Source organism: Macaca mulatta, chromosome 9 (genome assembly GCF_049350105.2).
Source record: "Macaca mulatta isolate MMU2019108-1 chromosome 9, T2T-MMU8v2.0, whole genome shotgun sequence".
In the NCBI taxonomy this organism is placed as follows: domain Eukaryota; kingdom Metazoa; phylum Chordata; class Mammalia; order Primates; family Cercopithecidae; genus Macaca; species Macaca mulatta.
Window position 1 is genome coordinate 77,624,967 of NC_133414.1, and position 24,598 is coordinate 77,649,564.

At 50.5% G+C, this 24,598-nt stretch overlaps 1 protein-coding gene across 3 annotated transcripts in view; it reads right to left on the minus strand.

The window, feature by feature from the left end:
• CHST3 (carbohydrate sulfotransferase 3) overlaps window positions 1-24,598 on the minus strand; it is a 51,677-nt gene that overhangs the window by 21,729 nt on the left and 5,350 nt on the right. Inside the window, exon 1 of one of the 3 annotated variants that reach the window (XM_015147419.3) lies at window positions 22,341-22,502. The exons of the other annotated variants lie outside the window; for them this stretch is intronic. The gene's annotated coding sequence lies outside the window, so the exon portion shown is untranslated. Of the gene's footprint in view, window positions 1-22,340; window positions 22,503-24,598 lie in introns of those variants that run through there. 3 annotated transcript variants of the gene reach the window in all.

The window sequence follows — 24,598 nt, forward strand, 5'->3', positions numbered from 1 at the left end:
AAAACTAAAAAAAAAAAAAAAAAAAAGAAAGAAATTGCCATAGTCACCCTAATTTTCAGCAGTTAGTCAGCAGCCATCAACATTGAGGCAAGACTCTCCCCAGCAAAAAGACTACAACTCGCTTGCTAAAGTCTCAGATGATTGTTAGCATTTTTTTTTTTAGCAAATAAAGTACTTTTAAGTTAAGATATGTACTTTTTTTAGACATGCTACTGTACACTGAATAGACTACAGTATAGTATAAATGTAACTTTTTTTTTTTTTTCCAGACAGAGTTTTGCTCTTGTCACCCAGGCTGGAGTGCAATGGCATGAATCTCTGCTCACTGCAACCTCCACCTCCCGGGTTCAAGCGATTCTCCTGCCTCAGCCTCCCGAGTAGCTGGGATTATAGGCGCCTGCCACCACGCCTGGCTAATTTTTTGTATTTTTAGTAGTGACAGGGTTTCACCATGTTGGCCAGGCTGTTCGTGAACTCTTGACCTCAGGTGATCCTCCTAACTTGGCCTCCCAAAGTACTGGTATTACAGGTGTGAGCCACTGCACCCGTTTGTGTAAACATAACTTTTATATGCACTGGGAAACAAAAAAATTTGTGTGACTTGCTTTATTGTGATATTAATTTTGTTGCAGTAGTCTGGAACCGAATCTGCAATATCTCTGAGGTATGCCTATAACAGCTAAAATATAGAATATCTTAGGGCTTCCCCACAAAAGGTTTTTGGGTTTTGAGAAAATTTGGAGAAGGCCACTGGAGTGTGTTTGGAGTGTGAACATAATCCCCTATGAGTATTTCAGCAGAAAAAGGCGGAGGGCAACTGCCCAAAGAAAGCACAGATGTGCAGAGCAGAACGACAGTCTATGCGACGCCATTTTTCATATATTTAATTAGCGAAGAACAAAATGCCCTGGAATATACTGTGCGGGTGAATTTCGGGGGAACCGACTGGCAGAGACGTGAGACTCATTGAGTGGCCATGGGCTCCTCCACATTGCCCAGAGTCTCTCGCGGTCAGGCTGAGGCCATATGACTGGTTCTGACAGGTAGGATGTGGATGAAAGTGATGTAAGCCATTTCGCCTAAAATTATCCCACACACTCATCCAGGCCTCTCTACCCTGGCTGTGGCAACAGTGGAGGCCACAGGTTCCAACTGGCTTAGTTCACGATGGAAGCAGCCTGGATCCCCGGGATGCTGCTTAGAAAGCCATCCCATCTGCATCAGATGTGATACAAGAGAAAAAAACAAGCCTTTGCTGTGTTAAATACTAAGATTTGGGGGACTAATTGTTCCTTCAGCATAGCCCGTCCTGTCCTAATACACAATGTCATGGCAGTGTCCTTTCTGAAGGACGATTGGGCCAAACCATCACAGTTTTAAATGTGCATACTCTTTGCTATGGGCTGAATGTTTCTGCCCCTCTAAAATTTTAGTGTTGTAATTGAATCCCATTGTGCTGGCATGAAGAGGTAGGGCCTTTGGGAGGTGACTAGGTCACCACTGTGGAGCCCTCATGAATGGGATTAGTGTTCTTTTAAATTAGAGGCTGGGCGTGGTGGCTCATGCCTGTAATCCCAGAACTTTGGGAGGCCGAGGCAGGTGGATCACCTGAGATCAGGAGTTTGAGACCAGCCTGACAAATATGGAGAAACCCCGTCTCTATTAAAAATACAAAATTAGCTGGGCAGGATGGTGTATGCCTATAATCTCAGCTACTCAGGAGGCTGAGGCAGGAGAATTGCTTGAACCTGGGAGGTGGAGGTTGCGGTGAGCCAAGATCACACCATTGCACTCCAGCCTGGGCAACAAGAGCAAAACTCCGTGTCAAAAAAAAAAAAAAAAAAAAAAATAGAGCCCTGAGAGAGCTTGTCTGCTCCTTCCACCAGGTCAGGTTGCCACAGGTAGGTGCCATCTTGGAAGCAGAGAGCAGCCCTCCCCAAACCAAATCTGCTGGCTCCTTGATTTTGGACTTCCCAGACTCCAGAACCATCAGCAATAAATTTCTGCTATTTGTAAGTTTCTCAGTGTATGGTACTTTGTTATAGTAGCCCCAAAGGACTGCTGTAACGCTCTTCGACCCAGGAATTCCACTTCTAGGAGCTAATCTTGCTGATATACTTGCATAGATACAACAAGGACACATAAAACAATAAATCGATTATAATTACAAAAGGCTAACCATGACATTAACGCATGTTAATAGGCAAAACAAAAACAAAAACAAGAAACAGTAACTCATTAGCTCAATGTTAGGTACATTTATCCATGCCTAGCTCAATGTTAGGTACATTTATCCGTGTAATGATTAAAAAGAAGGATTAAAAAGAAGGATTAAAAAGAAGGAGGCAGTTCTGGAGGGCTGACATAAAATGCCGTTCAAGACATGAGTGATAAAAGCAAGGGCAAGAATACGCGTGGCATGCTACCAACTGCCTGCAAACCAGGCTGGATCCACACAAATGGGGCATGTGCTGGGTATCTTTGGAGATGGAGACAAGAGATTGACAAGAGTGGTTGAGAGAACTGGGAAACGGGTGGGAACTGTCACTGACTTTTAACTTCTTCTTCTATTGTTTAAATTTGTTACCATGTTACTAAAATAAAATATCAATATAAGAGAAAGCGGTGATAAAAATAAATGGAAATAAAAAGCATATGGAGTTGTGTCCCAATCCATCACCCTACACACAGTTAGCACTTAATATTTACTTGAATGACCAAGTCCATCTAAGCAGCTTTGTGATGAACCTAACCCAGAATAAGCAAGAGGGATCCTGACAAAGATAGTGACTGTACCAGATTTCCAACTTTTTTTTTTTTTTTTTGAGACAGGGTCTTGCTCCATTGCCTAGGCTGGAGTGCAGTGGCGTGATCATGGCTCACTGCAGCCTCACCTCCTGGACTCAAGTGATCCTCCTGCCTCAGCCTCCCAAGTAGCTGGGATCACAGGCATGTGCCACCACACCTGGCTATTTTTAAAAAACTTTTTGGAGAGTCAGGGTCTTTCCCTATTATCTAGGCTGGTCTCAAACTCCTGGGCTCAAGCCGAGGATGGCAAATTATTCTTTTTTTTCTTTCTTTTCTTTCCTTTCTTTCCTTTCCTTCTCCTTCCTTCCTTCCTTCCTTCCTTCTTTCCTTCCTTCCTTCCTTTCTTTCTTTTTCTTTCCCTCCCTCCCTTCCTCCCTCCCTTCCTTCCTTCTCTCTCTCTCTCTCTTTCTTTCTTTCTCTCTCTCTCTCTTTTTTTTTTTTTTCCAGAGTCTTGCTCTGTCACCCAGGCTGGAATGCAGTGGCACAATCTCGGCTCACTGCAACCTCTACCTCCTGAGTTCAAGAGATTCTCTTGCCTCAGCCTCCTGAGATGGGATTACAGGTGAGTGCCAGCATGCCCAGCTAATTTTTACATTTTTTGTAGAGATGGGGTTTCACCATTTTGGTCAGGCTGGCCTGACCTCAAGTGATCCACCCGCCTCAGACTCCCAAAGTGCTGGGATTACAGGTGTGAGCCACCACACCTGGGCTGGCAAATCATTTTCATCTCATAAGTAAAACCTGATAGGTTGGTAACTGGCAGCCTGGAGCACTTTGATGAGAAGAATCCTGAAGTCAGGCTTGTTTTCTATGGGAAAGAATGTGGCAGTTGATTAGTGATGTCTGCTGCGTGTATAGATAGGGTGTATTAGGCTGTTTTTGCACTGCTATGAAGAAATACCTGAGACTGGGTAATTTATAAAGAAAAGCAGTTTAATTGGCTCCTGGTTCTGCAGGCTGTACAGGAAGCACAGTGCTGGCATCTGCTTGGCTTCTGGTGAAGCCTCAGGGAGCTTTCAATCATGGCGGAAAGCGAAGCAGGAGCAGGCACTTCAAATGGCAAAAGCGGGAAAGAGAGAGAGAGAGAATGGGGAGGTGCCACACACTTCTAAATAAGTTCTTGCCAGATCTCACTATGAGGAAGAAAGCACCAAGCCACGTGGGATCCACCCCCATGACCCAAACACCTCCCACCGGGCCCCACTTCCAGCATTGGGGATTACAATTCAATGTGAGATTTGGGTGGGGACAAATATCCCAACTCTATCACAGGGGAAGGGCTGGCATATGTGTCATGTACTTGTTACCCCTACTTTAGGAGGCGGTGGCTAACGAAGGCTAGGAATCTTCTGGGCCCTGGAGTCCTTTTCCTTCCCTCATCCCTCATGTGCCCTATTTTTTCCCATTTTAGTCACGCTCATTATTGCAAAATGCTGTGCTTATTTGTGGGGTTTGGAGCTTTTGTCTGTTTTATCAATCAGCAACCTCTTGACCAGAAATGTGTACACGTACGTATACATGCAATGGGTGCATCATACATGCACATTTTCGGGAGAAGCCCATGGAAGCTGTGAGGGGACCATGGGCTAGCCTTCAATGGCTACACAGTGGCCACAGCTTCCCATTTTGTTCTGCACCTCTGTAAAGACGACTCCATTACAGGATTTCTGAGATAACCAAGTAGAGAAAAACTCCACATGCGTAAGTCTAGGATACCCAATTCCCGCTCTATCCTCCTTCCTGACCTTCTTAGGGGACTTTCTGCTCCTGGAGAATGACCAAGTAAGGGACAGGACAGAGAGGAGAATTTCTTCTGCTCCCTGTTTTCTTCCAACCCTACTTCTGAGTGTTTCCTGTCTTTTTTTTTTTTTTTTTTTTTTTGAGACAGTCTCACTCTGTCACCCAGACTGGAGTGCAGTGGCACAATCTTGGCTCAACACAACCTCCGCCTCCCGGGTTCAAGCGATTCTCCTGCCTCAGCCTCCCAAGTAGCTGGGATTATAGTTAGGCACCACCACGTCCAGCTAATTTTTTGTATTTTTAGTACAGACAGGGTTTCACCATGCTGACCAGGCTGGTCTTGAACTCTTGACCTCAAGTGATCCGCCCACCCCAGCCTCCCAAAGTGCTGAGATTACAGACGTGAGTCACCGCGCTGATCTCCTGTTTCTATACAGTGGCAACAGAATTGGAATCCTCTGGAGCTTCCTCAAACTCCCACTTAATGGTCCCATTGACAGCAGGAAGGGGTTTTATTCCTGTGATGAAAAGAGGAACTCCAGCCTCTTTTCTTCTTCTTCTTTTTTTTTTTTTTCCTGCTCCCGCCCTGACTTCAACCTCTTGTGTTCTGTCCAGTATCTCCACACTAGATCTGTAGGAGAAGCAGGGGTTAGGGAGAGAGGGGCCACAGGGGTCTTGGGCAGCAGGAGGCTTGGTCCACGTGTGTCTGCTGCTATCCTCTGGCTGATCTACAGCCACAAAAGAGCTCATCTACACTCGGCCTGCCGGTGGAAACAGAGGTCAATTGTCTAACTGCTCTGAGCATTGGACAGTTGGCCCTGAACTTAGACAGACTTGGAGTGAGTCCCAGCTCTCCCACTTACTCTCTGCTGACGTTGGGTGAGGCATTTAACTTCTCTGAGCCTAGGTCGGCCCGACAGGGTTGTTGTGAGCATCAAGGAAGCTGTGTGAGCTCTGAAAATTTGGAAGATTGAACACAGGCTGGGCATTACTGCTGGTCTGAACAAATGTCAACCACAGCCCGTCTATGCCAATGGCACCGTTGGTTGGTATTGCTTGGGTACATCTCTCCCCATGCTGGGCTGCAGGGGAGGGACACTGGCTGATCCACTTCGGCTTTATCCTGTAGAACCAGCCCAGGAGATCTCTGCCTGCTGCAGCTATTCCTATTGGTCAAGGGCCCAACTTTCCAGCATTATTTACAGGGACGCTCAACTAACACATCAGGCCTCGGGCCTGGGCACACCTGGACATGGCCATGGCCAAACCATTTCTCAGCTAAGAGGGCAAGTCAATTTCCACTCCAGGCCAAGGCTGACGGATGGGAAGGGGCTGCCTGGGGCGCTGTATTTGAAAATACGAGTGCTGCGATTGCTCTGTGACATCTGTCATGAGTAGAGGATGGTGTAGCTATTGTGAATCTGCTGTTTCAGAGGACTGGTTTTCAACTCTGACAGCATGAGAATCATCCAGAGAAGTTTAAAAATTACTGAGGCCTGGGTGCCACCTCCAGATTCGGATTGCATTGGTGTGGGTATGGCCTGGCATCAAGATTACTTAAAGCTCCGTAGGAGGCCAGGCGTGGTGGCTCAAGCCTGTAATCCCAGCACTTTGGGAGGCCGAGTCGGGCGGATCACGAGGTCAGGAGATCGAGACCATCCTGGCTAACACCGTGAAACCCCATCTCTACTAAAAATACAAAAAACTAGCCGGGCGAGGTGGCGGGCGCCTGTAGTCCCAGCTACTCCGGAGGCTGAGGCAGGAGAATGGCCTAAACCCGGGAGGCGGAGCTTGCAGTGAGCTGAGATCCAGCCACTGCACTCCAGCCCGGGCTACAGAGCAAGACTCCGTCTCAAAAAAAAAAAAAAAAAAAAGCTCCGTAGGTGATTCTAACCTAGAATCAGCAAACATGGAAAGCCACTACTTTTAGAGCATCCAGCTTCACTACCCTGGCGCTCTTAGAGACAGCGGGAGCTGCTGCCTGCACACACACTAGCTATCAGCAAGGCCAGAGCGGCAGCAGGCTGCTGAATCTCTTGCTAACCAGGGAGGGATGCCAGGAGAACAGGTCTGTGTCCCTTGTTTTACCTACTTAGTCATACATATACAATAACTTGAATTTCCAGGGAACTGGGCTGAATGAAAACAGCCAATCACAAAAGGTTACACACTACATGATTCCATTTATAGAACATTCCTGAAATGACAAAACTGTAAGAATGGAGAACAGACTAGTATTGCCAAGGGTCAAGGAAGGGGTGGGGGCAGGAGGGAAGTGAGTGTAGTTATAAAAGGGCAACACAAGGGATTCTGTATGAGGTCAATATTCTGGTTGTGACATTAAGCTAGACTTTCGCAAAATGTTACCATAGGGGGAAGTGGGTAACAGATTCATGAGACCTCGCTGTACGATTTCTTAAAATTGCATGTGAATCTACTATTATGTCAAAATGAAACCATGTAATGAAAAGGAAAAAGAGAAAAGAAAAGAAAACTAGCTCCCACAACAGCAGGCAGAGTTTCAAGAGATCTTTGCAAAATGGAATTAGAGGCGGGGCAGTAAGATTGAGCAGAAACGGCCTCCCTAGGGCAGAGGAGTCAACTAGTTGGGTTCAAACTGGAACTCAACTGGAGTTTAGCTTTTTGCAGAACCATGAGCAAGTGACCTTCCTGGGGTCTACTCATGTGTAGTAATAAGCGTGGGGACTTTCTGAGGGAAAGGCTAAATGAGGATGCTACTCCTCTTGGTAGGGGGAGAAAAACAGGGGACAGGATCCTGGAGGGAACAGCATGATATGTGATCCCCCATCAGCTGGACAACATGGTGTGGGTTCTGTTAAGGAGGGGGGCTGGGACTAGTGGCTGCAGGCAGTGAGTCCTGTGGGACCATGCAAGGCTTGCTGCCCAAGCAGGGCTGCTACAGGGCCCAAAAAGCTCTGTGCAACCTCAGCGGGTCGGCCAAGCGTGGCCTCGGAGTGAAGGAGACTGGGGCAGCCATGCCAGCTGTGCAGCACAGGCACTCTGGCTGGGAGGTTTGGGACATCTGGGTTATCTTTGAATTGCTTGCTGTACTTTGCAAGGGGCAGAGCAAGCTTTAGGCTGCTCTATGGCAATTTTGCAGCAGCTCCCAGGCAGGAAGGAGGAGAATAAATATTTGAAGAACTAAGATGGAAATTTGTGAGACTAAAAGCTTTTGGGAAAGTACCTAAAGAATCCTTGAGTGATAAAAGCTCACATAAAACAAATATATTCATTTGCTGAGCACTTGCTCTGGGCCAAGCATGGAACCAGGCACTAGGAACAGGAAAGACAAGACACAGCCCCTGCTCCAGAGGAGCTGAATAGTAACAGAAGTTAACACAATGAACAAGGAATTGTTCCACGTACTTCACGTATATGAATGTACTTAATCTTTGGAAGAACCCTGGATAATGCTCGTAGATAATAGTGACCATCCCCATCAAAGGCAAGGGGATGAGAAAACTTACCCTTAGTTAAAGGCAGAGCTGGGATCTGAACCCAGGAAGCCTGGCTCCACAGTCCACGAATTCAGCCACTGTGCTCTAGGTCTGAGCAAGCTGATTGCGCCAGAAGGGAGCAGCTGTACAGCAGTGGGCAGATCAGAGTCCTGGTCAGGAACTGATCTTTCAGGACCTGCCACCAACTTGTGGTGCGGCTTTGTGTTAAAGGTGGAGGGTGTCCAGGTTCTTGGCGTCTTGAACACAGAATTGGACAAAAAGCACAAAGCAAGGAAGGGACGAAGGGATTTACTGAGAAAGTGCACTCCACAGTGTGGGGCGGCCCGAGCACAGGAGCTCAAAAGGCCGTCCGCTGAGTGTGGTGGCTCACCCCTGTGATGCCAGCACTTTGGGTGGCTGAGGTCAGGAGTTTGAACCCAGCTTGGACAGCATGATGAAACCCCGTCTCTACTAAAAATACAATAATTAGTTGGGTGTGGTGGCGCATGCCTGTAATTCCAGCTACTCAAGAGGCTGAGGCAGGAGAATCGCTTGAACCCGGGAGGCGGAGGTTGCAGTGAGCTGAGATTGTGCCACTGCACTCCAGCCTGGGTGACAGAGTGAGACTGTGTCTCAAAACAAACAAACAAACAAAAAGCCCATTACAGAATTTTGGTGAGTTTAAATACCCCCTAGAGGATTCCATTTGTTATTTCGGGTGCACCCTATGTAAATGAAGAGGATGAAGTAAAGTTACAAAGTCATTTACAGAGCACTGCGCTATGCAGAGGGTATTTCCTGTTATAGCTGAAGTGTGAATTGGCCTTACATTCCCAGCCTCTAGACCCTATTTTCCTGCCTCATCTGGACAACTCTCTGTATTTGTTTGTATTTCATACTTTTACTCTAAAAAATATGCATGGCCTTGGGCAGGCGCGGTGGCTCACGCCTGTAATCCCAGAACTTCGGGAGGCCGAGGCAGGTGAATCACTTGAGTTTAGGAGTTCGAGACCAGCCTGAACAACATGGTAAAACCCTGTCTCTGTTAAAAATACAAAAAATAGCTGGGCATTGTGGTATGTGCTTATAATCCCAGCTACCCAGGAGGCTGAGGCAGGAGAATTGTTTGAACCCAGGAGGCAGAGGTTGCAGTGAGCCAAGATCGAGCCACTGCACTCTAGCCTGGGCAGCAGAACAAGACTCGGTCTCGAGAAAAAACAAACAAACAACAAAAAAAAAACACAAAAAAACATGGCCCCAAATACACGGTTCTAGGAGAATCTTGGAAGAAACATATTTTGCTGGCACCAAGCCACTGCTGGCTTCCTGGGAAACAGGAGCTCACTGGCCGTCCCAGATAAATGGCTGTCACTGGCTGTGGGTGACAAGGAGTAGAATGATGCTTCTGGTCCCAGTCCTGAGGTTCTGAATGGGAGCTGCGTTGCTGCATTATGTCTGATCTCAAAGACTGAGCAGGCCTGTGGGTCTGAGGCATCATCAGGAAATAGGGCAGAGGAGACCAGACAGTGCTCTGTGGGCTCCATTCCTCCAAAATCAAGTCCAAACTCTTCTACCTGGGGACAAACTGTCCCACTCTATCTTTCCAACTGGTCTCCACACCTCCCCCTCCTGGAACCTCCCCCTGGCCAAACAAGCCTTACTAGCAGCACAGGACACACAGACAGAAGATGACAGAGCTGAGTGAACCCTTATCTGTCTGACTGCCAAGAGGGGGCAGTGTGGTGAGGCGGGGCGGGCAGTGAAGAAGTGGTCGGACACCCTGATTCTTCCGGCTTGGTAGCCCACTAGCTGGGTGAGCCCAGGTGACTGCCTGGCCCCCATGCTTCATCTGTAAAGCAGGGTTAATGACAGCCCTGTATCTGTTTCCTACTGCTGTTGTAACACATTGCCACAAACTTAGTACCTTCAAATAACACTCATTTTCTTTGCTTTTTTTTTGAGACAGGGTCATGCTCACAGCCCAGGCTGAGTGCAGTGGCATGATCATGGCCCACTGCAGCCTCAATCTCTCGGGTTCAAGAGATCCTCTCACCTCAGATTCTGAGTAGCTGGGGCAGGTGGGTGCCACCACACTCAGCTAATTTTTTTATTTTTGTAGAGACAGGGTTTTCATCAGGTTGCCCAGGCTGGTCTGAAACTCCTGGTCTCAAGTGATCCTCCCGCTTCAGCCTCCCAAACTGCTGGAATTATAGGCATGAGCCACCGTGCCTAGCTGGAACAACACACTGACTATCGTACAGTTCTGCATGTCAGAAGTGTGAGGTCAGTTTCACTGACTTAACATGGAGGTGCCAGCAGGCCTGGGTTCCTTCTGGAGAGTCTGCAGCCTTGCCTTTCCCAGCTTCCGGAGGCTACCTGCTTTCCATGGATCATGCCCCCTTCCTCCATCTGCAAACCAGCAATGGCTGACAGTTCTTCTCACCATGCATTATTCTGACACTCCTCTTCTGTAGTCAAATCTTCTGCCTCCCTCTTATAAGGATGCTTGTGATTATATTTAGGGCTCTCCTGGATAATCCAGGATAATCTCTCAACTCAAAATCCTTAACTTAATCCCATCTGCACAGTCCCTACCATGCAAGCTCACATATCCACAGGTGCTAGTGGCTCATACGTGGACATCTGTGGGGGCCATATTTCAGCATCCCATAAGCACCTGCTTCCTTAAGTGGGGTACTCCAAGTTAAATGCTTAGCACAGCGTCTGACAGACTGGAGGCCAGTGATGCTGCATCCCAGCTGGGCATGAGAATCACTCGGAGAGCTTTTAAAAAATATCAGTGCCAAGGGTTCACCCCTGAAGATTCCGGGGTAGGGGGAATCTGTGCCTGGGATTTTTTATAAGTTCCCTAGAGACTACTGGGCAGTCAGGGGCGGAGTTGACAGTAAGAAGCACTTAATTCACGTCAGCAGTTATTCTTATTCCCCATAGCTACTTAGCACCACACCTCAGTGGCCAGGACTGTTCAATAACTGTCTGTGGAATTGGACGGAACGGAATCACTCCTGGGCCCTTACACTGCCCTGGGATGGGCATTTCTCCCTGCTGCACCAGGGCCTAAAGAATGAGGTTCTGTGGGCAGACAGAGGCTCAGGCCTCTGAATCAATCTCACACCCAGAAATGGCTGCCTGCGGGGGCTGGAGTCCTTTCTCCTCCCCAAAGTCCAGTTGAGGGGGTTGACCTGGGCAGAATCTAGTCATCAACGGGCCATTGTTGCTGGAACAGTGGTGCTCTGTGCCCATTTAACACTCCCCTCCCTTGCGAAGCTGCTCCCAGCTGAGGGCTGGCTTCTGGAGGGCTGTGAGGCTGGGGAGGGGCCCATGGGGGCCCCAAGGCTACAGAGGAGGAGGATTGGGGTGGGGGCTGACAGTCCCTGGTTGGAGAGCAGAAGCAGTTTGGGATATAGGCCAGTCTCCAAAGCTGGCAGGCTGCAAGGCCGAGGTGCTGCTGTGTGCTACAATGCCAAGAAAATTTCCGGTTAAAGCTGGGAAACTGGGGACTGCCAGTGAAACCCACCAGGCCCCTACCAGAGCCAGCGGGGACAGCCTTCCCCATGGGGCAGTCACGCTTGACCTACCTTCTTCCCTTTAAAAAAACAGAAAGGTAAAACCCACATGCTAAATAGCGCCTTTCATTGCCTTTAGAAGAACAGTGTTTTCAGAAAGGCTGGGAGGGTTTTATGTTCTGCGGGTCTGGGATTTGAGAGGCAGGGAATTCAACCAGGGCTAGGCATAAATGTCCTTTTGCTTAGCAGACCTTTTCTACATTCAACACTATGTATTAATAGTGTGAGCTGGATTTTAGGAGGGTGGTGTTAAAGGTCCCAATGACAGTGCCTGACCAGCATCCTCAAGTATCTCAGAGATCCACAGTTCCGATGTTAGCGATTAGCAATTCTCATCCATTCAATAAAGCAAATCCCTTGATGGTCTTTGCCAAGGGAGCATGTTGCCTTAAAAACACCCTAGGAGGGTGGGTCTCAAAGTGGGGTCCCCAGACTGGCAGTATCAGCCCCTCCTGGGAACTTGGTGGAAATGCGAATCCTCAGGTCCCACTCCAGACCTAATGACTCAGAACCTTAGGACTGGGTGCAAGTTGTTTCAGCACACTCTGCAGTTGAGTCTGACGCACACAAATGTTTGAAAATCGCTGGTCAACAGTGACATTTCTCAAACTGCAGGCTGTGCCAACAATTTGGTAGGTTAAGATAAACTTTTTTTTTTCTTTTTTAAACACAACAGCATTGTGTAGATTAGAAAATATCAGAATGCCTCTGTATCATAATGATAAGCATGAGTTGATAAGCATGAGTTTCTTTTTTCCACTCTGTTGCCCAGGCTGGAGTACAACGCTGCAAACACTGCAGCTTCGATCCCCTGGGCTCAAGTGATCTTCCTACCTCAGCCTCCCAAAGTGTTTGGAATTACAGGCATGAGCCACTGTGCCCAGCCAAAATATGGGTTTCATAAGGCTTTTGTTTCAGTTATGTGTGGGTGTCTGTGTCTGAGGTTTTAGTCTAAAAGGTGGAAAGCCACTGTTCTGGAGCTGGAATATGCTCACCGAGACTGGCTCCTTTTCTGAAATTTGTCTGAATGGGGAGATTTTGAAGGCCATGGCCTAAGAGTTCCCCACTCCCTCTTTCCCCATCTGATACAGTTATGTAGGCAGCGGACAGAAGGGAAGGGCTGTTTCAGGTCAGACAATCTTTACAACTCTGGCCTGAAGGTAAATTAAACTGTGCATTTTCCCTGTGCTTATAAACCTTTCTGGCCCTCCAGCCCCTGTGCTCCCACGCTCGCCAGGTAGGCCTGCCTATTGAGGTGTCTATACGCGTACAGACCAAATAACTAAACAGTTCCATCTGGGTGGTGGCATTGGTGGCGATTTGCTGCATTCTTCTCTGTACTTACCCATTGTACTTGAACTTTACATACTAAGCATCTAGCATTATTACAAAAATAATATTCTGACTGCCTTACATAGAGAAAAAAATACAAACAATAAAGTCACTTCCTAAACAGAATTCAAAGCTGACAGTCCATCTCTGGGTGGAAATGCAGAAAAGGGAAGGCGGTGCCCGAAGGGAGGGTGGCAACCGTGAGCCTAGGGCTGGTGGTGCCCAAAGCACCACCCCCTCCCCCATCTGTGCCAGGCCAAATTCCACCCATCCCTTACGGCTGAGCCCAAACCCCACACATCCCCAGAGCTTCCCTCCGTCCTCCCCCACAACCATAACCAATCCCCCAGGGGACTAGTCTAACCCCTCTCCCGCCATCTAACCCCTCTCCCGAGACTCCGTCTAAAAAAAAAAGAAAGCCCTTTTACACCTCCAATTCTCACAAGAGCCTGGCAGGCAACCTGGGTCCTCACCTCCAACCTCTCCCTCATTATCCAGATGAGAAACAGAGGTCCAGAGACGCTGAGTGACCCGCCCAAAGCCACCTGGCTGGAGGTTTGAGGCCAGGATGTGAAGGGAGGGCCTCCTACCACACGCTCCTCTCGCAGCACCATTCCTCTCTCTACCTTGCACCGTTCATATCGCTTTTCATCTTGTATCAGAGGTCACATGTGTGCGCTATCGCTGTATGGCACTGGATAAATATGTAAGGAAAGAAGGAAGAAAGGAAAGAAGGATGCAGGGAGGAGGGAAGGGAAGGAACCTGCACCAGGGCAAGGAGAAACCTGGTATGTTATTGAACTTCCCCTTGGCACTGGACCCCCAAGGTCAGACATGAGGAGGCATCCCGGGGAGAGGTCCAGACATCATCTATCTGTGCCTCAAACACTCCTGCTCTTGACCCACAGAGCTGTGCTGAGCAGGGGCCCCTCGGAGGCCATTTCCAAAGGCTCCACAGAGAAGAGGCAGGGTGCCTCCCTTCTGGGCACAAGAGGAGCCCTGCATTCCCTAGAGGCCGGCTCCTCGCTGCCCTTTAAACATGGGCTGCTCATCAGGCAGGCTCCTGTGTCTTGGGCTTCTCATCTGCAAAAAGGGTATAAGGACAGCGCCTAGCCCCTGGGAGTGCTGTGAGGACTCAGTGATTGATGTGTGTGCTTCTAGAACAATGCCTTGCACATAGTAAAGGGTAAAGAAGGTTAACTATGATTACTCCTCTTGTTATTAAATGAGCTCTGGGGAATGAGAGGTTACCTTGTGGAAGAAGGGGGTAGATTGTTGAGTTCATGAGACCCTCTGGGGAAGCCTGGCAGCACGGGGTTAGGAACCTGGTGACTGGGGCCCAGCACGTTGGAGATCCAAGCCCAGCTGAGCCACTTTGGTTTTTTGTTTTTTTTTTTTTTTTTTTTTTTTTTTTTTTTTGTCAAGATGGAGTCTCAGTCTATCATCTAGGCTGGAGTACAATGGCATGATCTTGGCTCACTGCAACCTCTGTCTCCCAAGTTCAAGAAATTCACCTGCCTCAGCCTCTCGAGTAGCTGGAGTACAGGCGCCTGCCACCATGTCCAGTTAATTTTTGTATGTTTATTAGAGATGGGGTTTCACCATGTTGGTTAGGCTGGTCTCGAACTCCTGACCTCAAGTGATCTGCCCGCCTTGGCTTCCCAAAGTGTTGGGATTATAGGCATAATTCAGCGAGTCCAGCCCTGAGCCACTTCTTACAGTGTGACCGGGCAAGTGACTGGCTTCTCCAGAAGTCAGCATAGAGGCATAGGAAGGCATAGGAAGAAGCATAGAGGCTTCTTCAATATGAGGAAGTGGTGGTGCTGTTACTACTGTTGAATGCTTCATGGAATTCCCTTCTCAGCCAGTGGCTCAGACGCAGCTGGTAGGATACATTCTTTAAAAAAAAAACAAAAAACAAAAACCAAAATCTGCCTGGCCAACATGATGAAACCCTGTCTGTACTAAAAACACAAAAATTAACTGGGTGTGGTGGTGCACACCTGTAATCCCAGCTACTCAGGAGGCTGAGGCAGGAGAATCACTTGAATCCAGGAGGCAGAGGTTGTAGTGAGCTGAGATCGTGCCACTGCACTCAAACCTGGGCAACTGAGCAATACCCTGTCTCAAAACAAACAAACAAACAAACAAGCAATCAAGCTCCAACCTGGGCATCATAGAAAGACCCCCTCTCTAAAAAAAACCTTTAAAAATTAAGTGGAGCACACCTGAAGTCCCACCTACTTGGGAGGCTGAGGTGGGAGGATCACTTGAGCCTGGGAGGTCAAGGCTGCAGTGAGCTATGGCTGTACTGATGCACTCCAGCCTGGGTGACAGAGTGAGACCCTGTCTCAAACAAACAAACAAACAAACAAACAAAAAACATCGAGCTTAGGGGACTCCGAATACACAGTCTGGCTAAGAGGCAGCATAGTTTGGTCAGATCACCCTTGCCATGCCCTGACCCCACAGCCCCAGCTGTGGCTACTGCCCTGCAAGACAAGAGGGGACAATGTAGAAGGGGCAGCTGGAAGGGCAGGGTTAGCCCAGAGCCTGAGACTGCTAGGCTTGGAAGCTGAGCGGGCAGGCTGGGGCTGGCCGCATTCATACTGCGTGGGTGGCTGCTCAGGTCTGGGGGCTGGGACTGTGGGCAGCAGCACTGCTTGGGAAGGGGCAGCCTTAGCAATGATCATTATCATAATAACAGTCCTTGGGAAGAGTTGGACGCTGCAGGGGGCCCGATGCTATTTCCAGGTTATTTTTCAGGGTGTACCTCGGTCGACCTAATTGTGAAACAGGGAAGGGTTTTGTTTTAAAGCTGGACAATTTAAATGCAGCTTACACATACACGAAACTAACAATGCTGAGTGTCCGAGTCCGGCATGGGAAAGAGACCGCACATAGACTGTTTTGTGCCTTTTCAACTTTGCACCGTGGACATGTATTATTGATTTTATAAAATTTAATAAAAGTAAAACCAAAATAAAAGTAGATTCCAGTTTTCTATCTGTAGAGGCAAAGTTATTTTGAGGCTAGCCTCTTGTTTGAGAAAAGTCATTTTAACAAGTCTTTGAATTTAGGCAGAGACAAAGGACAAATCCTATCACAGAAAGGAAAATTTGGGGGCAACTGGAAGCAAAATGGCCCCTACAGTCTAACTTTAAAGCCTGCCTTCTCTGCAAGAACAAAGACAGCTCCCCAGAAATTATTACTGCAATGATTGGGCCTGAGTCTGAGGAGGGGGAGTTACTGGTTTGAGTTCTCTCTCTCTCCTATAGGGGAGGAATGGCCATCCCTGAAGCCTGATGAGACTGGGGCTGGGGAGGGCAGACTGTGGGCTTAGCAGCATTCCTGGGGGCTTCCCAGAAATCCTTGGGGTAGGGGCCAGTGTTGTACAAACTACACAGAACTGAGGCTTGGGGTACATTGATGTAGGCGTTAAAAGACACGGGGGACCCCAGAAGATGGCAGGCCAGCAGACCTGTGTCCCCACAGCACCTGCCCATTGAGAGCAATGGCAATGTGCTGCATGCTGGGTAATCAGTCACCGCAGTGAGGCCGTTCCAGGGACAGGTACCGCCAGGACCAGGGTGGTGTTGGCATCCTGGTGGAGAAGGAACATTTCCCAAAGCCTGGAAAGGGCCTCTATGGCTTCATTAAGTGCTCCAAGAGCTTTTCTCCTACCCTAGAGGGTCATTTTCCCGAATCACAGGCAGCCGGTGACTGCAGAATGAATCAGAAGTGCAAGCCCCAGAGAACCGAACAGGGCTGTGCCACCCAGTGCCAGAGGGCAGGCTGGCTCCTCCCTCCTCTAGGAAGAAACTGGCCATCTCCCTGCAGAAAGAAGATGAGTCTCGGTTCTACCTCTTTCCCGCCGAGGGAGCTCAGGCAGCCAGAAAACTCTAAGTCTCAGTGTCCTCACCTGGAAAGCAAGGATAATCACACTTCCCTTGCGAAGGTGAGAGGGTATCATTCTGCACAGGGCCCAGCCACTGGCCCCTCCACTCCAGCTGGCCTGATGGGGGCGGCACAGGGAGAGAGCTGTGAGTTGCCGCAGCAGCTACAAAGGCTGGCATCTGCACCCACAGACAGGCCAAAGAAGCTGGCACTGGGCCCCTGGCTTGACTCATAGTCCGTTTCCAGGTGTGGCCACCAACACCAGGACAGGCGCCCCCTGAGTCCCCGTGCTCCTTCCAGAGAGGAGAGTCAACAGACATTTAAATAAACTTCTCGGCCGGGCGCGGTGGCTCAAGCCTGTAATCCCAGCACTTTGGGAGGCCGAGATGGGCGGATCACGAGGTCAGGAGATCGAGACCATCCTGGCTAACATGGTGAAACCCCGTCTCTACTCAAAAAAATACAAAAAACTAGCCGGGCGAGGTGGCGGGCGCCTGTAGTCCCAGCTACTCGGGAGGCTGAGGCAGGAGAATGGCGTGAACCCTGAAGGCGGAGCTTGCAGTGAGCTGAGATCCGGCCACTGCACTCCAGCTTGGGCGACAGAGCGAGACTACGTCTCAAAAAAAAAAAAAAAGAAACTTCTCACCCCAAACAGCTGCATGGGTGGGATTTGCACAGCCAGTGAAGCTGGATGTTCTCCTAAATGGATCTACAGACTTCAAGCCACTCGGGGGAGTGACCTACACTCTGACATGAAAACTCCCTGTACTTCCTGTCTGCACTGTACAATTTATGGGGCAAATATTGCGTACGTTCCACCTTCTATGGTTCTCTGGTAGCTTCATTTGTGGCCGGATGGCAGAGTGGCTAAGAGCACATCTGGAGTTGGACAGTTATGGGTGTGAATCCTGGCTGTGTGGCCTTGGACAAGTTGCCTAACCTCTCTGGGCCTCAGGAATGGCATCTGTAAAATGAGACTACCTTGTGCAATCAGGTGGATGAAAACAAAGCACTCAGCTCAAAGATGCTTAGTACAGAAAGAACTCTCAGACACTCAACTGTATTATCCAGGAAGGCGGGGCCTGCCCGTCAGTCGGAATCTCCTCTAGGTCATGGCATAGTGCTGGTCACGTAGCTCTACCAGGCTCTACTTTTTAAAAGTGATCCCACCCAAACAGCAGCACCATTCTCAAGGAAAAGCAACTCTAAAAGCTCGACACAGGCTTCTGAGCTGTCCCCTCCCCGCCCGGAATTCCAATCAAGGGCTTGGCATGGAAGCCCTTCTGGAAGTTCTTCATGCCCAGTACCACTTCCAGAAGCTTCTGCCTCAGCAGTGTGTATAAGTAGGGCTGGGGCAGGAGCCCCAAGCAGGGAGGGGAGAGGTGGGGAAGTGGGAGACAGTGGCTGGGGAGGGAAACCCAGTGCAGGAAGCTGGAGTGCTGACCTGGCCCTGCGACCTGGGGTGTGTGGGTCCCCTTGCAGGACTTGGAGCACTGAGGTCATCAGGAGAACCACAGAGGGCAGACAGCAGGTGGGCGGCAGACAGTGAGACTCAGTGATGTCATGTTTTCCCCCAATGACTCAATGGTTTGCCCTGGGCTATGAATGGTGAGCTGTATGCTGTGGCCTCCGGGCCTCCCTACCCTCCAGGCCCGCCTGGCATCTCTCCCCGTCTCCGCCCTGTTCCAGGGACCCACAGTTGCCACATTCCTGCTCTGCTCCTGACTGCAGCCCCAGCCCAGGGCTCATCCCTGTGATGCCCCTGCCATGTCTCTCCAATCTTCACTTTGAGGGAAGACTCAAGCGACAGCAGACCTGGGTGTTATTACTGGCTCTGACTCTCCCTGACTGAGTGACCTTCGGCAGGTTACTCAACCTCTCTGAGCCTGTTTCCTAATCTGTGAAATGGAGACATTGATAACAACCTTGCCGGGTTGTAGGGCGCTTGGTGAGAATGACTGTGAAGAATCTGGCACATGGCAGGTGCTTAGTGAATGGAAAGAATGACATTCAAGGGCCTCTATGATCTGACCTCGATTTCCTTTTCTAGCTGCATTAAAACATATACCTATATAATATCAGCTCACCCTTCTTGATGCTCAGTGTGCCAGGCACTGCTCTCAACACTTGTATAGAAATACATTTTATTCCCATATCATCCCCATGTGGTGGGTACCAGTAGTGAGAAAACTGAGCACAAAGAAGGTAAGCTACTTGGCCACGGCCACACAGCCAGTAAGTGGGGAGTTGGGGTTCCCATGAAGGCAGCCTAGCTCTAGAGCCTATGTGCGTAACCGCAACTCCACCCTGCCTGTCTCTCTCTCCTTGTGCATCTACACATTTCAGTTCAGTCCAGTCAGACTCCTCACCAGTCCCTGTCTTCGATCTGAACTTTCCCATCCTCGTGCCTTTGCCCAGCTTCCCTCGTGCACTGGAATGCCTGCCTCCTCCAGGAAGCCTTCCCCAAGCCTTCCCTCATGTCTACCTTTGTGGACTCATCACAGCGGGAATCAAAGGTGGTTACTGGGGCACCCAGGTCTCCTCTCTTCCAGCCTGAAAGTCCCTCCATCTTGCAGTGTCAGCATGAGCATAGGTGAGCAATACCTGGACAGGTGACACCCAAGAACCCAGCACTCTGCGCCCCACTACTTTTGCAAGGACAGACAGCTTGAGGGCTGGAGCTGGGGCCACAGAACACTTCTACCCACCCATGGGGAGGCAGCCGGCCAGCAGGACTTCCTTCTCTCTGCTCAGGGAAACGACTCAGCCACGGGAGGCCTTGTTATTTGGGGATGGGGACTGGACTGTTGAGCGGTTGAACAGCTGTCCACAAGCTGGTGGGGCTGAGCAGTGGGCCCAGAGTGCAGCCAGCCACCAGCCCAAAAAGGGGTATCCAGGGCAGGCAGACAGACTAGTGGCGGGACTAGAGGGGCTTCTAGAAGGGTTTCAGGCTCATCCTCTGTATCCCAGTCAAATACCCATGGGATAATGACCTCAAGAGGCCATGTGCCCGGGTCCCACTCTTCCTGTCTTTTCCTTGGCCCATGTTAGCCACCCCTCCCGCTCACCATGACTCCTGCCACCCTCCCCAGACACAAAGCACTCCCTCACAGAAGCATCCTGGACTGGGCCTGCCCCACTCTCCCAGCCAGCAGCCCCCTGAGGGTCCTGTGCCACATCTGTCACTCATTCCTTCCATAAACAGGTAGCGGCACTCACTGTTAAGTCAGGGGCTACAAGGATGAACAAGGCAGACAGCTGTCCTGCCCTTGCAGATCCTGTTGCCTGGTGCAGACCACAGATCACTGAACCAGCAATCACAATACTGTGGGCAGTGCGGCGAGGGGGACCCATGGGCAGCCATGGGGAGGGGCCACCACCCAGGCTTCCAGGAGAACGTGGCATTCAAGCCAAGGGAAAAAGGGGGAAGAAGGGAATGTCCTTGGCAGCTGGGAAGGCTACAGAGAGCAGGGTGTGTGTGTCTGGGAAATGAGGACAATTTGGAACGTGGGATACTGAGTCCAGGTGAGGCTGGGGAAGAAATATTTGCTGAAAGATCACAGGGCCAGACATCACTCAGGGTGGGGTTTCTGTCTTGCTGGAATGGCCACTAGGGAGGCAGAAGTCCCTGATCTGCCAGCTCCCCCTTGCTAACTGAGACCACACCCGCTGCCATTTGCACCCTTCCTGTGACCAGGTCAGGGCACAGGGGAGCAGAATCAGCAGAGCGGGCAAAAGACCCTGATGCAGGATCCAAAATGCCCCACCCAGGGCAGCCAACAGGTACCAGAGTCAGACCTGGAGAAGGCCGAGGCTCACTGGTAGTGCCCATAATGGGCCATGCAATGCCAGCATTGCCAGAGCTTCCCAGTCAGAATGCAATGACATGCACTGGCCACGGTTTGAAAATGAGTGTCTGTGTGCCGTTTCTCCTCTCGGTGCAGCCACAATGGGACAGATGCACACACAGGTGGTACTGAGAGCACAGAGTCTGCAGTCAGCTGCGGGGGTTGGGCCCAGCTTTGCCCCTCACCAGCTGTGGCATGTCAGCAACTTATCCAGCCTGTCTGCCTCTGTTTTCCCATCTGTAAAATGTTGGGAATAACCGGAGCCATCTCTGGAGCTTCCGGTGAGAACTCAGTGAGGACGCCCTGGAGGTGCTCAGGGTAGTGCTAGGCACGCCAGCTGCTCTTACTATGATTGTTTCCTGTGCATGCTACCCCCAGACACCTACACCAGATGCAAAAGAAGGAAGAAAAGTGAAAAAGAAATAGCATGTGTCCGGGTAAAAAGAAGGCAAGTGCTTGACCTGAGATCACGGTCGGTTCTTCATCCTCTGGTGGCTGACACTGCTTCATGACTGGCAGGTTCTAGGTTCCTATTCTCGGGGCCTTTTCAGACACGTCTGTCCTCAACCCTGCAGGACAGGCCCTCAGCTTGCCTCTGGGTCCCTGACAAACCCCTGGAAGTCTCCAGAGGAAAGCGAGGCACCTGCAGCCCTGCCCTGTAGCTGGAGTTGTGAACTCCTCGCTGAAAATCAGCGTAGTCACAGTGTGGGGAAGCGGGTGGCCGGGGTGTTTTCAAAATATTTCCTCGGATAGCACTGTTTGGCTCACACACGTTAGCACTTTCCAGAATCCTGCAGATGGCGAGGCAGCTGGAGAGGAAGGGACGAGAAGGGGGAAGCGGGAAAGGGTCGGGGGGACGCCTAGGGCTAAATCTCAGGTAGCTGTGTGGGCTGGGGCTGGCACAGGCACAGGCAGGCATCCGCGCGGCATGTGTGAACAGGAACAGCACGCACACGACAGAAAGCCGATCAACCTGCAGACTAGTCTGCAGACGGCTAAGCTGTGAAGCCGTCTTATGAACCAGAACTTTCTTCGGAAGCCCAATATGTAGAATTGGAACCAGTGGATGTGCGGAATGCAGGACTCACCTCACAACCACCCTCTCCAGAAGCCTGGCAGCAGCAGGACAAAGCAGGAACCAGAACCTTCTGGCAGTGCCCCACTCCCCAAATCCCAGAGGCTTGCAGACTCAGCTCAGCACAGCCACAGAGAATGAGAAGAGCCCTCAGCCACTCCCTGGATGCAAGGTGAGGACCCTCCACTGCCAAGCCCGGCTCTCCCGCTTCTCACCAGGTGCTTGGTTTTAAAGTTGGTCACTAAGTAAATCGAAGTTATTAAGGATGGAAAATGTGCTTCCTACCCCACAGACTTAGTCACTCAGAATAGTGCCTGAGTTTCTGGAAATCACCGGTGCCACCTTACACCACCACCCCTGAGCTGATAGGACTCGAGCCCAAAGCAAAGAAATCTGACATTTTTGTTCAGGTAGCCTACAAAGTAAATGAATGTATGAGGGTTTGCTCACAGGTAGGCCCCACCTTGGAGAGACATAACGAGAAAATTAGCTTTGGTTTATCGAACCTAAAGCAATGTTTAAGAAGTCAAGCTTCTTAGATGCCACAAAACTGGAGAAAAGTCCCATCATTCTGCACCATCAAAGTTAAACTCACCAACCAACCAAGAGGTCACTGTCTGCCTGCTGGGGAGGGTCCGGGCTTGGGACTGACTCAGAGGGAGCAGGGCTGAGCTGGGACCCCCGGCCGTCTTCTCTCCCATATACATGTTCCTCCTGTGCCCAGCCACCAGCGTCCCTGCAGCACAAGGACTGGCCAGCGGAGGGTGTGTTCCCTGACTTATGAGGCTCTCAAAGTCAAGGAGGAGGAACTGGGCGGGGAAGGGGCAGGTGTAACCACAGAGGCCAAATAAGAACATCCCGGGCTGGCCTCCGAGGTGGCTGTTTACTTGTGGCATTCAGGAGAGGCTGAGCTGGGAACTGGCTTGTTTATTTTCCACACTTTTTCTCCAGATCCTTTTCATAGAGTCCTCTGAAACCTCAGTGATAAATTTCCCAGGGCCCAGGGAAGCCACAGTCCCTCAGCACACAGCCATCTTTGTGAGGAGGTGGCGGGGGGTCGGGGGGAATCAAGAGGAAGGAGGGCGGCTAGAGACAAGAAGTCACTGGTGGTCAGGGGCTCCTGGGGCCCACCCCTGCCCTCCATGCTGGTGGGGGCCCAGGAGCCACAGACCAGATTTGGGGCCATGGAGACAGAGGGCTGAAGCGTGTCCACCAGCAAGCACAGAGCAAACCGTCCAGGCCTGTCAGGGGCCACCCCACACCCTGCTGTGGAGTCCACGGGCTCAGGGTGGGACCAGCAGCATTCTGTCATCTCTTTAGGCCTCAGAGAAGAAAAGGTGACAAATATCATTTCTGTTTTACAGATGAAAAGGAGAAGTGTCTCCTCTCCTGAGGCACGACCTCACAAAAGCCAGAGACTCTCTGAGTGTTAGTCGCATCAAAGAGCCTCTCTGTGCCGCCCCTCTAGGAGTTCCCAGCAGAAGCGTTCATAGCCCCTCCCGGGGCTTCACCCAGCATCTGACTGCATTTCCAAGAACCTCCCATGCCTCAGGCACCGGCATAGAACCAGGGGCACAAAGATGGACAGCCTTGGCCCCTGCAGTGGGATGGCTTCTTCCTACACCCAGTCCCCCAACTTCCATCCTGGTCAGCGTGTCCCCTCTGCAATGGAGGCCGAGAGGGTTCCAGTTTCTTTGCAGCTCAGTGCTAGGAAAGCTCTCAGAACTCACCCAGGCAGGCTTCCTGCGGAAGGTGGGCAGGGGCCGGCTGGGCAGTGCTCAACCAATGCTCTTGGCATCTTTTGAAGGGTGCCAGCCTTTCCCATGCTATGGACACCTGTATTGGGGGCTCTCAGGGCAGAGATGAGGGTGCGGGGAGCAGTGAGGACCCTGCCCTAGCAGGGATAACCACTCTCGGCCCTTGGGGGCGGGGAGAGAAAATACCACCGTGACTGAAAACGTGGCTGTCCCAGGCCGTTGCAGCTCCCTGGCTTCATGAGCTTGGGCAACCACTGCATCTCTCTGAGCCTCATGTCCTCAGCTGTAAAGTGGGTCCAGCGGATAATTACTGTCTCCCTGTGGGGCGTGGGTATAAAAGCAAGAGCTGGGAACCAGATGAGCATGTGGTTATCACCTCCCCTGGCTGTCGCGGTTCTGCCCTATCCTTCTCTCCTGTGGACCGGGCACTGCTGAGGAGTCCAGCTCCCCAGAGCATGTGGAGGGGCAGAAGGACAGCTGTGACATGGCCCCTCATGTTCACCAGGTGAATGACAATCGGAGGTGTCAGGTGAGGGCTGATTTCCCCAGGTAATAGATTACCCTGGAGAGGACCAAAAAGGGGAAAAAAATACAGTAACATTTGAGGATGTTTTGTCTACCTGGCAATTTCTTCCCTATTCACGGTATGGTCACAAGTGGCAGCTTTGCCCCAACTTCTCAGATAAGCAGTGAGTCATCTCTCACTGGAATTACTGCAACATCTCCCTGTGTGCCCCCTCAAATCTCCACAGTTTCCTGACTCCAGAGCCACACAGAAGGCTCCAGCAGCCTGGTACCACCCAGCCTTTGATTCCCACAGCCTAAGATATAATCCAGGCTCGGCAGAGTGTGTGGAAAAAGAAGAATGCAAGCAGAGGCCCTGGGACCATGTTAGTAAGAAGCATCAAGGCTGTTTCCCTGTTGCCATGGAGAACCAATAAGGACCTTGCAGACAGCCTAGCATGGTAGAGACAGGGTGGGTTCTGGAGTTAGACGATCCAGGTTCAAATACTGGCTTTGCAATTGTGGCAAAAACAAAAATTGACAAATGGGACTTAATTAAACTAAAGAGCTTCTGCACAGCAAAAGAAACTAT